Source organism: Oreochromis niloticus, linkage group LG11, assembly GCF_001858045.2.
Source record: "Oreochromis niloticus isolate F11D_XX linkage group LG11, O_niloticus_UMD_NMBU, whole genome shotgun sequence".
Lineage (NCBI taxonomy): Eukaryota > Metazoa > Chordata > Actinopteri > Cichliformes > Cichlidae > Oreochromis > Oreochromis niloticus.
The window spans coordinates 11138928-11152858 of NC_031976.2; the positions used below are offsets into that span (position 1 = coordinate 11138928).

The 13931-nt window shown below is 38.8% G+C and overlaps 1 protein-coding gene across 1 annotated transcript in view; it reads right to left on the reverse strand.

The window, feature by feature from the left end:
* The window catches only part of LOC100705583 (exostosin-1a), a 39275-nt gene that overhangs the window by 15422 nt on the left and 9922 nt on the right, over positions 1-13931 (reverse strand). The window lies entirely within an intron of this gene.

Genomic DNA, 13931 nt, shown 5'->3' on the forward strand with positions numbered 1-13931 from the left:
TTTGCAAACAAGGACAAAAGCAAATGTGTGCTACATTTAAAACAAGTTGTGGTTACATTTGAATGAGACTACAAATATGCAAAGGTGAGTCATCATTTGTGTTTACCTACTGTGTATATCTACCTGGATGTCCACAGCCTCTCCTTTACTGTTCGTGTGTGTGTGTATACATATATTATGCTTAGGGATTCACTCCTGGGTGTCTCACCAAGTGCACTGGTAAGGCTCAATATTAAAAAGGCACACTGCTCTGCAGACTTGATCCATGAACTGATTTAACATCAAGTCTACAGGGCACTACACAGTCAAGACACATCCTGGCATACTACTATACACACTTGGTAAAAGTAATACACAGCAGTACACTGTACCTCCAGCTCTTCCTAAGCACTTTCATAACATAAAGCACAACACTTTTTCTCGCTATACCCAATATACAATCATCCAAACCACATTTTTAGACACACTAAAATATACCTCAAAAGGTGTCTGAGAAATATATACCTATGACCATAATACAATATTATTATACCACTATCAAGTGATTTACAGAGAAATAAAAGGGGCATGCATTATAGTGACATAAAAGCATAAAAGCAACAGCTAAGCTTGATACTGTTGATAATACACTTAAGTAATAAATAATACACTATAAAACACAGAAATCCATTATCAACACTGGAATTATTAGTAGGTCAAAGCAACTAATGCTGCAGAGTAGGTAGCACAGATGTTGCTCTAATCTGTGCATCCATTATGAAATAGTGGACTTAATGATCAGTGTGACTACATCACAGATGGATTGCAAGATGACAAACACACAGTCTAGCAAGAGTCATGATATTTAACCATTTTGCATGCTTATAAAATCAGAAATGTAGGTCTGTATCTGGGCCCGGCTGGGTGTAAGTTTTTCACATCCATCATCTTTTCTGTCAGTGCAAACTCAGGGAAGACCAGATGTTCCTCTCCCTGCATACCTCCATTCTTCCCTACTCTTCCAGATGGCTGCCTGCGGGGAGGAGCAGTCTCACAGTATGCTACCTCATGTCAGTGAGGACGTTAAGGATGAGTGTTCAAAAACATCTTCCTTTTGAACCAGCTCATGCCTTGGTGTTTTTCTTATATATTTCACAGTGCAAGTAAGGCATGAAAAGGTTTAACAGACTGGTCTCAAACAGCATAGATGTCAGTGAGAAGCTCATTGCCCGCATCTCACAGCATTTAACTCTGCATGATATGAGGCAAATCCTGCCTTGTCCCATATTTCCACCATGCAGTTAGCTGCTGGTGAACAGAGCAGTTCCACAGTAGCAGATTGGCTGTAGGGGTGAGCAAAAAAGAAACAAATAATAACAACAACAAAAAAACCCACAACTTTTCCCTGTTTGCTTCTCTTTTTTTGTACCTTCGAAAGAGAAAACTGTGTTAGTCTGTGCCATTTTATGGATTCTGGACATTGTACTCAAATGAATGAGTGCAATTTTTCCTTTTCTAAATCCATTTACTTTCATAATTCCTTCAACCCCTTTGTTAGGGTGGGTGAGGGTGAGCTAATAACATAAAAGTCAAACTACATTGCAAAACAATACAGCTTAGCCTAAACCCACACAGAGTTAGGACTGAACCTCGACCAGCTGGTCAGTCAGAGCGACCACACTGTTGACATTTACTGACCATTGTGTTGTTCTTGGTTAGAAACAACCACCTTTTAGAAATGGAAGCTCCTTTTATATGACCACTCGGTGTTGTCTAACTGTGAGTGACACAGGGAAGACGGGAGTGGAGACTAGTAAAAAGAAACCTTAAAGTCAGAATATATACCGATTTGTCAACCAGTAAATTAGTTGTTAAGTTTACCAAAACCCCTTTACTTTCTTCCATAGTTAGTCAACATAGTTTCTCTTTTGTGTCTGTGCGTTTAACTAATTGCCGTCTTTCACAGGTCACTGAACTCAGCTGGAAATTCCATCAGCAGGGACCAACCCCTGGCCTGCAATGCTATGCTGTGCAAATAAGCATGCTTGTATCACTTTTAAAGGAAAAGAAGTAGCTGTATTTTTAAACAGCATACACTGGTTTACAATGATACAGTGATGGAAAGTGTTATGCAAGAGGAAAAAAGCAAATCTAGGACACGCTGTACACAGATTCCAGTGAAAATATGATGAGGTGTTTGTTCACTTCTGTAAAATCATTTTACACAGTTGAGGTTCAAGGCCAGAATGGCACATAAAGGTGGAACCCTGTTATTTGCCAATAATCGGTGCATAGTTTCAATTGACAGGAAGAAAGTAGACCGATCAAGCCTCAGTTTAGGTGCAAACACTCTCCTCCATGCACAAGAGAAGAGATGAGAGAAACACACTAATGTGGCCTCATAATTTCGACACTTTACTTGATATTAATACATAACTAGTCCATCTCTGATAAATGTCCAAATTTCTTCACTGAGGAAAACAAAAAGAAAAAAAGAAAAGGAAAAAGACTTGGCAGTAAAATGGCAAAACATCAGTTTCAATGCTGTGACCTTCTGTTACGCCTCTTTACGTAAGCCTATTAATTCTTGAATATAATTTAAAAAAATAATTTTTTGTATTATAGTTAAGGAATAAGAATGATTCAGAAAGAGAAATGAATAACAAGAAGTGAGCTGGGTCAAGAATGAACATCAACCAGTCTCCTAGCAACCAGAACGGATGGTGTGAAAAAGAAATGCATAGCACACTTTGTCAAGTGCCGGAGGAGACTCAGAAGAAGAGCCAAAGTGTTTGTCTCCCATAATCCATGCAAGAGACCACACACATTAACAACATAACAACTCACAGAGAGGGCTGCAATCAAAAGAGCCATTGACGTGGCATTTCAAAGTGCTGATATTGGTTCCACCAGCATGACTACCAGGAACTACAGAGCAGTTTCCTTTAATTTATGTAATTGTTGGTTCTCTTAATCCTCTACACAGTATACCTTTACACAACAACAAATGATTTGATTGCATGAATTTTCAAAAGTGGTATTGTTAGATTGATACAGATAGGTAAGGTGAAGCAGGATGAAAGATGATTTACTCATTAAATGACCAAGGACAGTTTCATTGCTGGGCAACAACACGATTTCTGTAACCTAGATTTGGACAAACTTAACCATCAATTTGTTTAATTATGCCAAATTCAAAATAAATTTGGAAAGGAATAAATACATATCGAACTTAATTTGGTCGCTTGGGTTTTTGGTTTGTTTTTTTTAAGCTTACAAACCAACAGAAGTGGACTTTTATCTACTGGTATTACATTGACAATGCCAAGATCAAGGTATGCCAATGACAAATGTCACTGTACATGCTGTAATTTGTTATATAAAGCAGAGAAAAATTCTCAAGTATAGTAACAGTAGGACAGTTATATATAACACTAGATCTGTGTATGATATGCCCTTTGATCAAACCAACTGCTGTCAGATGAGAACAGAAATTCTGAAGATTTGGGCAGAGCACCAGTTTTTGTCTGCGTGACTTTGTTGTAGTATCTGTAAACTCTGGCTACACATTTAATCTTGCAATAAAGAGTATTCAAGTTCTTAAAAAGAGAAAATCCGTAACAAGGTTCAACATCATAAATGATCTGATGGCCTGGGGCTAGTTTAAAAAAATAAATAAATAAATACTATCGCTGGGCATGTTGGTTAACCAGCTTATTGCTCTTTTAGGATCAGTGATGGTGTTTCCACAAATTCATTCACCTGTTCAAACTGGCTAAAATGTATTTTCAGTCAGTTACAGTTAGTATTCTCACATTAAAATGCCAGCAAAGCTTCATGCCTGTTGAGATCTTAAAATTTGAAAAAGAACAATCTAGTGTCTGTTTGTTTTATGTAGTGAAAGCATAAAGCATAACTGATTTAACCAGATGCTAAAATTAAACCCGTCTGCATACAAACGATTTATTTTGACACAGTCTTAGCAGCAGCTGATCATCCCACTATTTCCAGCAGTGACAGGGGAGTAGTACTACTTCTATAGATTTATCTTAAACCTCTAGATAATTAGATACATTTCTCTGGGTTAAACTAGCACTATACAAAGAAATTACATTTGCTTCTTTTTTTTCTTTTTAAACAAAAACTCCCATTTAATGGCCCAGGAACCAGTGGGAGAAAGAACGTTATAGTAGACATCGGTTAAAGTAGAAACTGATTTAACAATTGTCTCCACAACAAAGGAGAGATTGCATGAACTGAAACGAGAAGGCAGCTATACGACTGTGCTGCTCTCCCACCCCACAGTACCAATACTAACTTCATATCTAATTTTCCGCCTTCTCTTTTCTGTCACAGTTGGACTAGGTTGATAGACATTTGGCTGTTGCCAGGACCATTACTCTGAGCCTGAGGAATTTGAGCCTGAAAGGCAATGAGTGAAAGTGAGTGTCATCAGAAGATAAAGGAAAAGAAGGATAAACAGCAGCTGACAACTGAACACTAGATCCAAGCCCCGCACAGCCAGAGCCACCCATGGCAAGACTGTCACAGACAAACACATAAAGCCTCATTTTAAGCTCAACACACATCGGAGCAACTTCAATAGTTGAACAAACGGACCATCTTAGACTCAGCTGTTTTGTTTTTTGACAAGACTGCACACAAGGAAGTAGACATGAACACCACACAGTGACGGGCCCAAGAGGGGAAAATTTTTGGAGGAATTGAGAAAAAACAAACAAACACTCTTATTGAAAGACTTGCATCTAATGTAATATGAATTTACATATAGTGATTTTTTGGGTAGTGGAAAAATCATTAACTGACTGTTTATCTCTACAAAGCAATCAAACAAATGCTTTGAATATGGGATTAATAGCATCAAACTTGCAAGAGGGTATTTTGCAGTCTAGATACTGGAATCTGTGGTAGCATGTCTTAAAAGATTTTATTACAGCTTGGCGAAAACTTGCACACCAACCAACCTACACAAATTTATTCTGTTTATATATCTGAATATTAGTGAAACTGAAATCCATTCCAGTAATGCAACACAATGAAGAACTTCAACACTAGGGGACACACAAGTTATCAGCCAGAATAACTAAAGAGAACAACTTAAAGCTTAAAATACTTCATTGGCCTGAGGATGAAACATGACTGATTAATGTCTAAGACTGTTATGAATGAGATTCCCTGCACTATCTTGCATTTAATAGGGTAGTTAATCTTGACCGTTTTTACCTGCAGCCATGATAAACGAGAAACTTCTTTGAAGCATTGGTGCCTCGAGCAAGGAGCTTCACAAAAAAAGAAGAAGCGGAAGGCAATAGAGCTTCAGGGGTAAAAGAAAAAAAATCTAATTGAAATCAACTACACATTTACAATGTCGCCTAGACCTGGCTGTGCTAGACTTTCTTTCACCGAGTAAGACAGTTTCCCACATCAGCACAGTAATTTACATTATGGGAAATAATCATTTATTTTTAATAAGAAAACAGGATTGCATAAACATATTGTAGGTAGCTGGATCGCTGAATGTATTTTTTCCATTGAAAAATTTATGGTTGTTACACTTTATTAGAAAAGAGGACAGTTTTCCAGCGGTGCAAGAATTACCATTGCTGCTTAATGGAGTTTAACAAGGACTGTGTGCTCAAGCCCGAGTCAATGGAGCAGAGAGAATGTTAGAACCAATATGGCTTTTTCAAAAACAAAGCCTTTACTCATTTCCTCAAGGCGCCTTGGACTCACTCATCTTCCTCTGGTTAATGAGTTCAAAGACAGCTTTATAAAACATTTACAGACACACAGAGGGGGGTCTAAAGCTCCACCACATTACATGACCTCAGGTTAATTTACCCAATTACTATGCTTTGAGTCTTCTATCACTCTTCTTTTTCTTGTGCCCCTTCTCAGTCTATCCATCTTAAGCCCTCACTAAACAGGAAAACTTAAACACAAAAACCTTTCATCTGCTCAAATGCTGCTACACACACCCGTAGGTTTGTACAATTACACTCAACATCCTTGCACACTGACCAAATCAAACCGATTTTTTCAAAACATCCATCCAAATAAAAATGCTTGGATCTTAAAAGAGCTGCTGATTTATTTTGGCAAAAGCGTCTCCCACATCTCTAATCAGCCATCCATCAGCTTGACGAGGCTGATGAGCACGATACTTTGAAGTGCTCTCTGGGTACCATAACCAGAACAAGGGACTCTTGGAGATAATGAAATGACTGTTGTTAATGGAACAGCCATTAGTGCTGGAATGTCAGGACTGGCTTGTAAAGTCAGGCAACATAAAGATGTTGGATCAGTCGTTAGAGTCAAATTACTTGACTACAATGACCATGGAGGGTTTAACGTCTCTAGCAATAAGGATCACTGAGAGTAATATACATTTATGCTGACTCTGGTGTGTATTTCCAAACATTAAATTAGACCTGAGTATTACAGTATAATCTTTAAGGACTTTTTTTATAGCCTGCACTGAGAGAAGAAGAGTATTTCTTGATCTTAATAGGCACTCGCGCTTTAAGCTGAGAAGCTTACTGATCAACTAATAACATGGCTTTGGTAAAAGCCAAAGCGAGCCATCCACAGAGCTTTAAGTGTGTCCCATTAAGAACAAAGGTGGAAGTTGAGCAGATTAATCTAAGCAGCCTCCAAGCTTGAAGGAAGGCTGTCAAACAGCCAGCAACAGGCATGTGTAGGACACAAAGCCTATCTGGTGGTGCAGGTACAGGAGCTGTTCTGCAAGAGAGATAAGTCCAGGTCAGGAATGTCTCTGTTCCTGGGCCAAGTAGAGAGGATGACTGCAAGAAGAGATGGAAGTGCAAGAGGGCAGATAATGATGGAGAGAGGGATTGAATGACACAGAGGTGGAGGGAGGGGACGAAGGAAACAGGAAAACACACACAGGGTGATGAATGGATAGGAACTGAGAGGGGAAGGAGGGGATAGAGGAAGAGTGATGAAAGATGGGATTATATGTGAGGAAAGAGTAGAATAAAATATGCAAGGATGGATATGAAGAACAATGGAAGAGAGCATAATAAGTGACTAAAAGTAGGTTGAAATTAAGTGATTATATTTGATTTAATATGTTTAAATCTATCAGTACATTGACTAAATTTTATCTAAATTTTTGTAAAGGATGGAAATGGTTCTAAATTCACAGGCAGCCAGTCCCTTTACTAGTACAGCTGCCAAGATAATAGCCATGACAGGGAGAAGAGGGATTGGTAATGCCCATCTTAATTCAGAATATGGAATGATATGAACCAACTATGAGATCAATGCACCGTCAAATGGACTTGTGGGCTGTGTCTGATCTGAGCCAACATTTATCACGCTGAGAGAGGGATTTAGATAAAGCCTGGATGCTGAGACTGAGGAGTTTGTTTTGAAACATTCTTTATTTGTTTGTGTGTGGGTGTGATTTTGGACAATATCTGAGGGGTAAGGCAAGAGCTGAAACACAGGGCCATGTATGCAAGTGTGTGCATGTATGAATGCGTATGGGCATGACTTATTTATTTTAGGGCAAAAGTGTGTAGGTTTGCTTTAAGACATAGAAACAGACATTTCTTGCAGCTTTTCATTATGCTAATGTGTGAGTGTGCTGTGATTATTTGTGAGTATTATGTTAAAATGCATAGTTTTGGGGGATTGGAACCCCAGGAGCGCAATCAACAGTATTCACAGGAAGCATTTCTTTAAAAGTAGAAATAGCTCTATTGAAAAGTGTTCAACCCACCTGAATACCTCAGAAACGGGTATCTCAAAATTTAACTACAAATAAAACAGAAGGGGACAGAGACTACTAAACCTAAGTTAGAAAACAAATTTTTTAATTTTGGTGACACAATCAAAGAAAAAAAAAGAGAAAGTAGGAGTTATTTATCCAATCTGCTGATGGCATCCAGCCTCAAACGCTCGCTAGGTAAAGAATGGCTGTGTGCGTAAAGCCAGTGTCAAGTAATCAGAAGAGCAGCTTCATTCTGCTGCTGAGAGTGTAAATTAGCATCTCACCAAGTCGAGCCGCCAAAAAACCCCACCAAGTGTAAACACAGTCTTTTAGCTCTCAAGAGGGAAAAGATGATTACCTCACAATTACGAGACCACAGTGCAGAGAGAAGCCCCCATTGCCTCAGTGACAGAAAGAGAGATTACAGGGTGGCGGTAGTACTAATGATGATGGGTAAAGTGAAAAATACTGCAGTTTATCCCAGGGGACACATAAAATTGCAGCAACTAGCTGAAATTTCTGGCACTTGGCTAGCACACTGGCAACGCTCTTCAAACTGAAACATGAAGAAGAGCTGTTTGCGAGTCAGCTGCCAAATCGAACGGTCTCTTTTTCTAAGGGTTCTATTTCTGTGAGGTGACATTGTACCACAGACTCGTTAAATGTACAACTATGCAAATTTTGTGGTTGTTTTTTAAAAGAATTTACATTTAAAACAGGAACTGAGTCATTTAAAGTCCTTTGTTTTGTTTTTTTGTTTAGTGTTTTTTTTAATAACAAAAAAAAAATCAGGACTATTTTATACGCTTGGATTCACAAATTTTACTGATGCGATAAATAGTAAAAGCAGAAAGTTCACTGTGTCATTAGCAGTATGACCTGCAGAGACTTTCACTTAGCAGGAAAGTAAAGAAATAAACATACATTTGACAGTACTAAGATCCAGCTGCTCTCTGAGAAATGAGCGAGAGGAATCCACTGGGAATTGCTCAAAATTTCAGATCAGAATCAAATAATTTACAACAGCAGGCAGCAGTGGAGTTTGCAGAAAGCAAAGCACAGATGGGCTTTGAGGTGGACGAGAGCGAGCGAGCACTTTTCTGAACCCCAGTACAGCAGCAGCTTTAGCAAACATTAGTTGGGGGGGGGGAGATAGCTGCATTTCATTTCCATTTCTGCTTCCTTTCCTCCATGCACCAAACCTTTTACAACCAAGCTGGTTTCACAGCACTGCAAACTTTCTACCATGCTATCAATTGAAGGGATGACGCTCTCTCTCCCCTACTCCTAGGATTAGGTCACTACTAGAAATTAGACCTACAACCAGTATACAAGCTCAAGTATTTTCATACACAGAGGTAAAACTGAAGGATTATGAGCATTATTCACAAATCTATAGTGCAAAGATTAGAGCTTAACATTAGCTGGCATGTTTTCTCTTAAATATCCTAAAAACAATTATTTATGTACCTTTAAAGGGAACAAGAAAATAAACCAAAATTAGATGTGGTACACTTTTAAGGTTCAAACGGTGGTCAAAAATGAGCACAAGTTGAGGTGACAAGGTTTGTAATTACCATGAGTCACAACATGTTATAGTCAGCACCTTTTATTTAATAAGACAAGGCTAGAAATACCTAAATCCTCATCACTTTTTTAGCAACATTACACACAATGACAATTTGGCCTGTTTTTTGGGAGGAAAATGCACAATGCACACAAAGTTTGATGCAGCTGATTTCCTGTACATCCTTGCAGACGCACTTGCCCAGAACAAAGCTTCATCTGTTAATGAATTCCATGGCCAGCAGTGTTTGCTGGTGCAAGCAGGTAATTAGTTTAAACAGCGGGAAAGATCAAAGACAACACTTCCTGTCTCGCTCCCTGGTTATGACCTCGCAGGGGAAAGTCACAGATTTCACAAGCAAGAGAGAAAGAAAATGTGTGTAGCTCAGCATGCAGAACCAAAATCAGAGTCAATATCATTTTCGTCTCAATCATAGCAAAATATCCTCTTTTTTTGTAATACACAAAGTGTTTTACAAAAAAAACTGCAGCCTTGAGTCACTATCAGCAAACTATGCTTTTCATCTGGATAAAGGTTGGTATGATTTATGTGATTTTTAAGTCTAAATGGCACTTAATCTGTTAAGAATTGCAACAAAGGACAGGTAGAATAGGGCCAGCATTCCACTGGAGTATCACTTACTCTGGGTTATCATCAGGTGTGCTACAAGTTCCCCTTTCTCTCACCGTGCCAAGCTACAGCCCTTATCTGACAAAATGGAGTCCAGGGAGGACAGCGAGAGATAGCATATCTCTGCGTGTGTTTGTGTGCCACTTGTATCTGATGATCCAAGTCACTCCTAGCCAAGCGCCACAACATGGTGGCTGTTGATTTTTCAATGCTGCCAATTTTTGGTTACATTTAAACAGCACAACATGGCCTCACATGGTGACAATGATCCACAGCCAAAGTACTTTTGAGAAAATACAAGGACAATGCTGATCATCACACTACGCCTGCCACTTCCCCCAAAACATACTTTTTTTTAAAAAAATTATGAATCCTCTCCTCCCTTACAGAAATAACACATAAATTGTTAAAAAAAAATATTTTGTGATGCCAAGCCAAATGTCACAGACAATGAGGGACTTCATATCTGTGGGCTTTGCAGGTCTCCTCTTCATACTGACAGAAGGATTAAAATCCCATAGGATTTAACTGGCACTGGTGGAGAGTGGAGCTTAATTCTTCGTGTAGCTCTCTCAACATATTTCATTGTACATGAGGGATAATTTGGAAAGCTCTCGTCATGCCGGCCAAGCAGGTTATCTAAGCGAAAGGACTCTAATGTATCTCATGGGTCACGCAAACACTGGCTGCCTGAACGATGACTCAGTTCCATTAAGTTACATCTTTGTCCTTAAATGCTCTACCAGCAGCAGTTCTCATGACTTTGCTAGAGCATGCTATCAAATATTTATACCAAATCTTCTGTGTCATCTTCTGTCCTATTCTATGTTAAGAGCATTTTACCGTGCACAAAGCAGAGCACAGACTGGGTTTGAGGTAGACCACATATCACCTTTCCTCATCCTAGTTTAGCAGCAGCTTTAGCAAACCAACCCTTCACAAATCTCACACTTTTCGTCTCCATCACCGTACAGGAATGACTGCATTTTCTTCCCAACCCTCTCAGATCCAAGCTGGTTTGGCAGCACCCCTATTTTTCGTCCATACTATAGGCTGTGGAAATTCCTTTCCTTATTCCCAGCATTACAAGGGGAATACATCACCTGCACATGGCTGCCAAGGATAAGACATATATCAACCTGTCAGGACTGGAGCCAACCTAGAGGAGGAGCATGGAAAATAAATAGGACTGCCCTCTGTTCTGAACAACTGGCCTCAAAAGAGGGTGAGAGTGTGGCTAAAACCTATTCAAGCAAGTAAAGAATATTTGAATTTGAATCGGACAAAGAGTGAAAAAGAGACAGGGAGGGAGAAGGGGAAACTAGTGCAACCATATCAACATATGTTCAAGTATACAAGACTAGGCCACCAGTCATCACATAATTTGCCATATTTTCACTGTTTTTAAATTAGGTTTCACTCAGTCGTTCAACGATATCTTTAACTTGAACTAACATGCAGTGGCAGTAGTGAATGACTGGTGATGAGATGTCAACAGTACATAAAACCAGATTTAGCATTGTCTATATAATAAATATCTGTCACGTTATAGACAGAATAGAGCAGTAGAAAGTCAAAGGACTTTCTGCACAGGTCATCGGCTTTACTAACTGGTGATGCTGAGAGTAAACTCAATAGGTTAGCCCGTGAACCTGTCTTTACTCACCAGTCAGAATCAGTTTGGTAATTTTTGTATGCCTATTATGTAGAATAAGAATGTTGGTCACATTATAGCCTGGCAGTGTTTCTTTAAAAAGTACCGCACGCTGCAGCATGAGTGATTGACTGGAGTTATTTGTCACCAAAAGAAAAAGGTGAATCAGCAGAGATAACGATTCACTGATCTAAGCTGCCAACATTAAGGTACAACCATACAGCAGCACTACTCTTGAGTCGAGACATATTACATAATATGTATAAGCCAACACTGAACAGGAAGTGGCTGTCTTTGACGCAGCTGCCACAAAAAATTTTTTGTGAGCCCTCTGCGATCCACTAATAGCCTGGTTAGCCATGAAGTTGTGCGTTGTTTCTTTTTACATGCCAAGCAATGGCAGCTTTTCATTAACTCGAAGACCGCTAATCAGAACAATTTCAAACTCAACACTGCACTTTGTGAGAGTCATGACTGTCTGGTACACGGACACTAGGGTCTGCATGGTTATTACAAAAATCCTTATTATGATTATCTCAGTCATAATTAAATTCCATTTATGTAAAACAATTACTCATTAACAGTAGTAACATCACTGTTATCTTGGCTCAAGTTAAACTAAAATGAGGCAAAAGCTCACCAGTGAAAGGAAAAGAGGCATACTGGATTTATATCACAAGACAGAATGACACCATCCTTGCAATAATTAAACCATAACTACCGGTGATCTTGTTTTCATAGTTGTGTCAGGTCATATTGAAAATAAAATTTAATTAATCTAGCCCTAACACACAATCATAGGATGCATCATCTGTTCAGGAGATAGCCATCACTTCCCGTGAGCTTTCCAAATATAATAAGCAGCTTCTTATTTGTAGCACCTAAAGCAACCTTTATTATCTATTTACTTGAGCCCATCGCCTCATAAGGCTGGTGGAACCCAAAAGTCAACAAAAGCCTTCGAATTTTTTTAATAATAGAGAGTTTATAAGCCAACTGAATCCTCACTACAAATGCCTTGTGGCTAACACAAGGCATATTTTAAACCAACAATGTAGCCAAACTTTTTTCTCGTGATAAAAGAAGTTTACAAAAAAAATAAATAATAAATTTTAAAAAATCAGCTTCGAAATATCACTAAAATTTTACATTCAAAGGAGCCAAACTGATGCGGTAAAATGTGGTGGGAAAACTGCAGAGATAAAGATAAAAGGAGAACGGAGGCACAAGCTCAGTGCGTCACACTGACACATTTCCTGCTCCACCGTCTGTCATCACTCTGAAAGATGAAGATCAGCAGACAAAGATATGAGAGTAGTTTTCAATCACAGCATTCAGAAGAGCTCATCTCAGCTCAGTGTTTTCAGTAACTGCTGCTGGTAGCATTTTCCTCAGTGGGATTCTGCATTATGGTATACTTGGAAATGAAAACCCAAGCAGAACACCTAAGCAACAGCTGAAATTATACAACTTTTAAGTGAGAAACTGGTAACATAGTTTAACAAGTTAAAATGGGAACACAATGTACAAGACTTACATAAATACTGCAAAATGTATTCCAACAACCACTACAGTGCTGTAATGCACTATACTATTCTCTTGAGAAAAGCTCATAGCTTATTTATAGTTTATATATGGCTATTTGTCACTACAGTTTAAATACAGTCACTATGTTGGTGTCTGAAGGACTCCACCATAAATTTCTCACACAAACCTCCCAATCAGAAAAACTATTTCAAACACTGACCATTCAAAAATTGTGTGGTAATGTGAGTGTTATTTCTACACCAGTGTCAATCAAAAATAAACATATAATCTGTGCAGTGTGGTTTTGTGGTTCACCAGCCTCCTTTGCTTCCTGCAGCATCATCCAGCTTTTTATAGAGGGTCCAAATGTTTCGTGGACAATTTCTGACGCATGTGCAAGTGTCCCGCCTCCTGTACTCTCTACATATGAACAGACATCCCCACACAACACAATGTTCTGCACTTTCAGCACAAAGTTGTCAAACAGCTTTTCACTGTTATGTACGCATTTTAGCACAAAAGCAATACAATCGGCTACAAGTTTCTCTGAGCAACTCTGACCTTCATTCACCAACAACATTATAAAACTACCATTTTTCAATCCAGCTACAAGCCGATTAAGAGTCCTGACACACCAAACCGAAGGCTGGCAGCAAATGTTGTGTGTCTTTAGCTCCTACTGACTTGGTTTAGTGATTTTTTTTTTTTAAATATATATTATATATTTGTCTTCTTTACCCAGCAAATGACCCCACCGGCTAAACAGCAATACAAAACTAACCTATACAGTGCTGTTTGTAACCATCTTTCTGAGA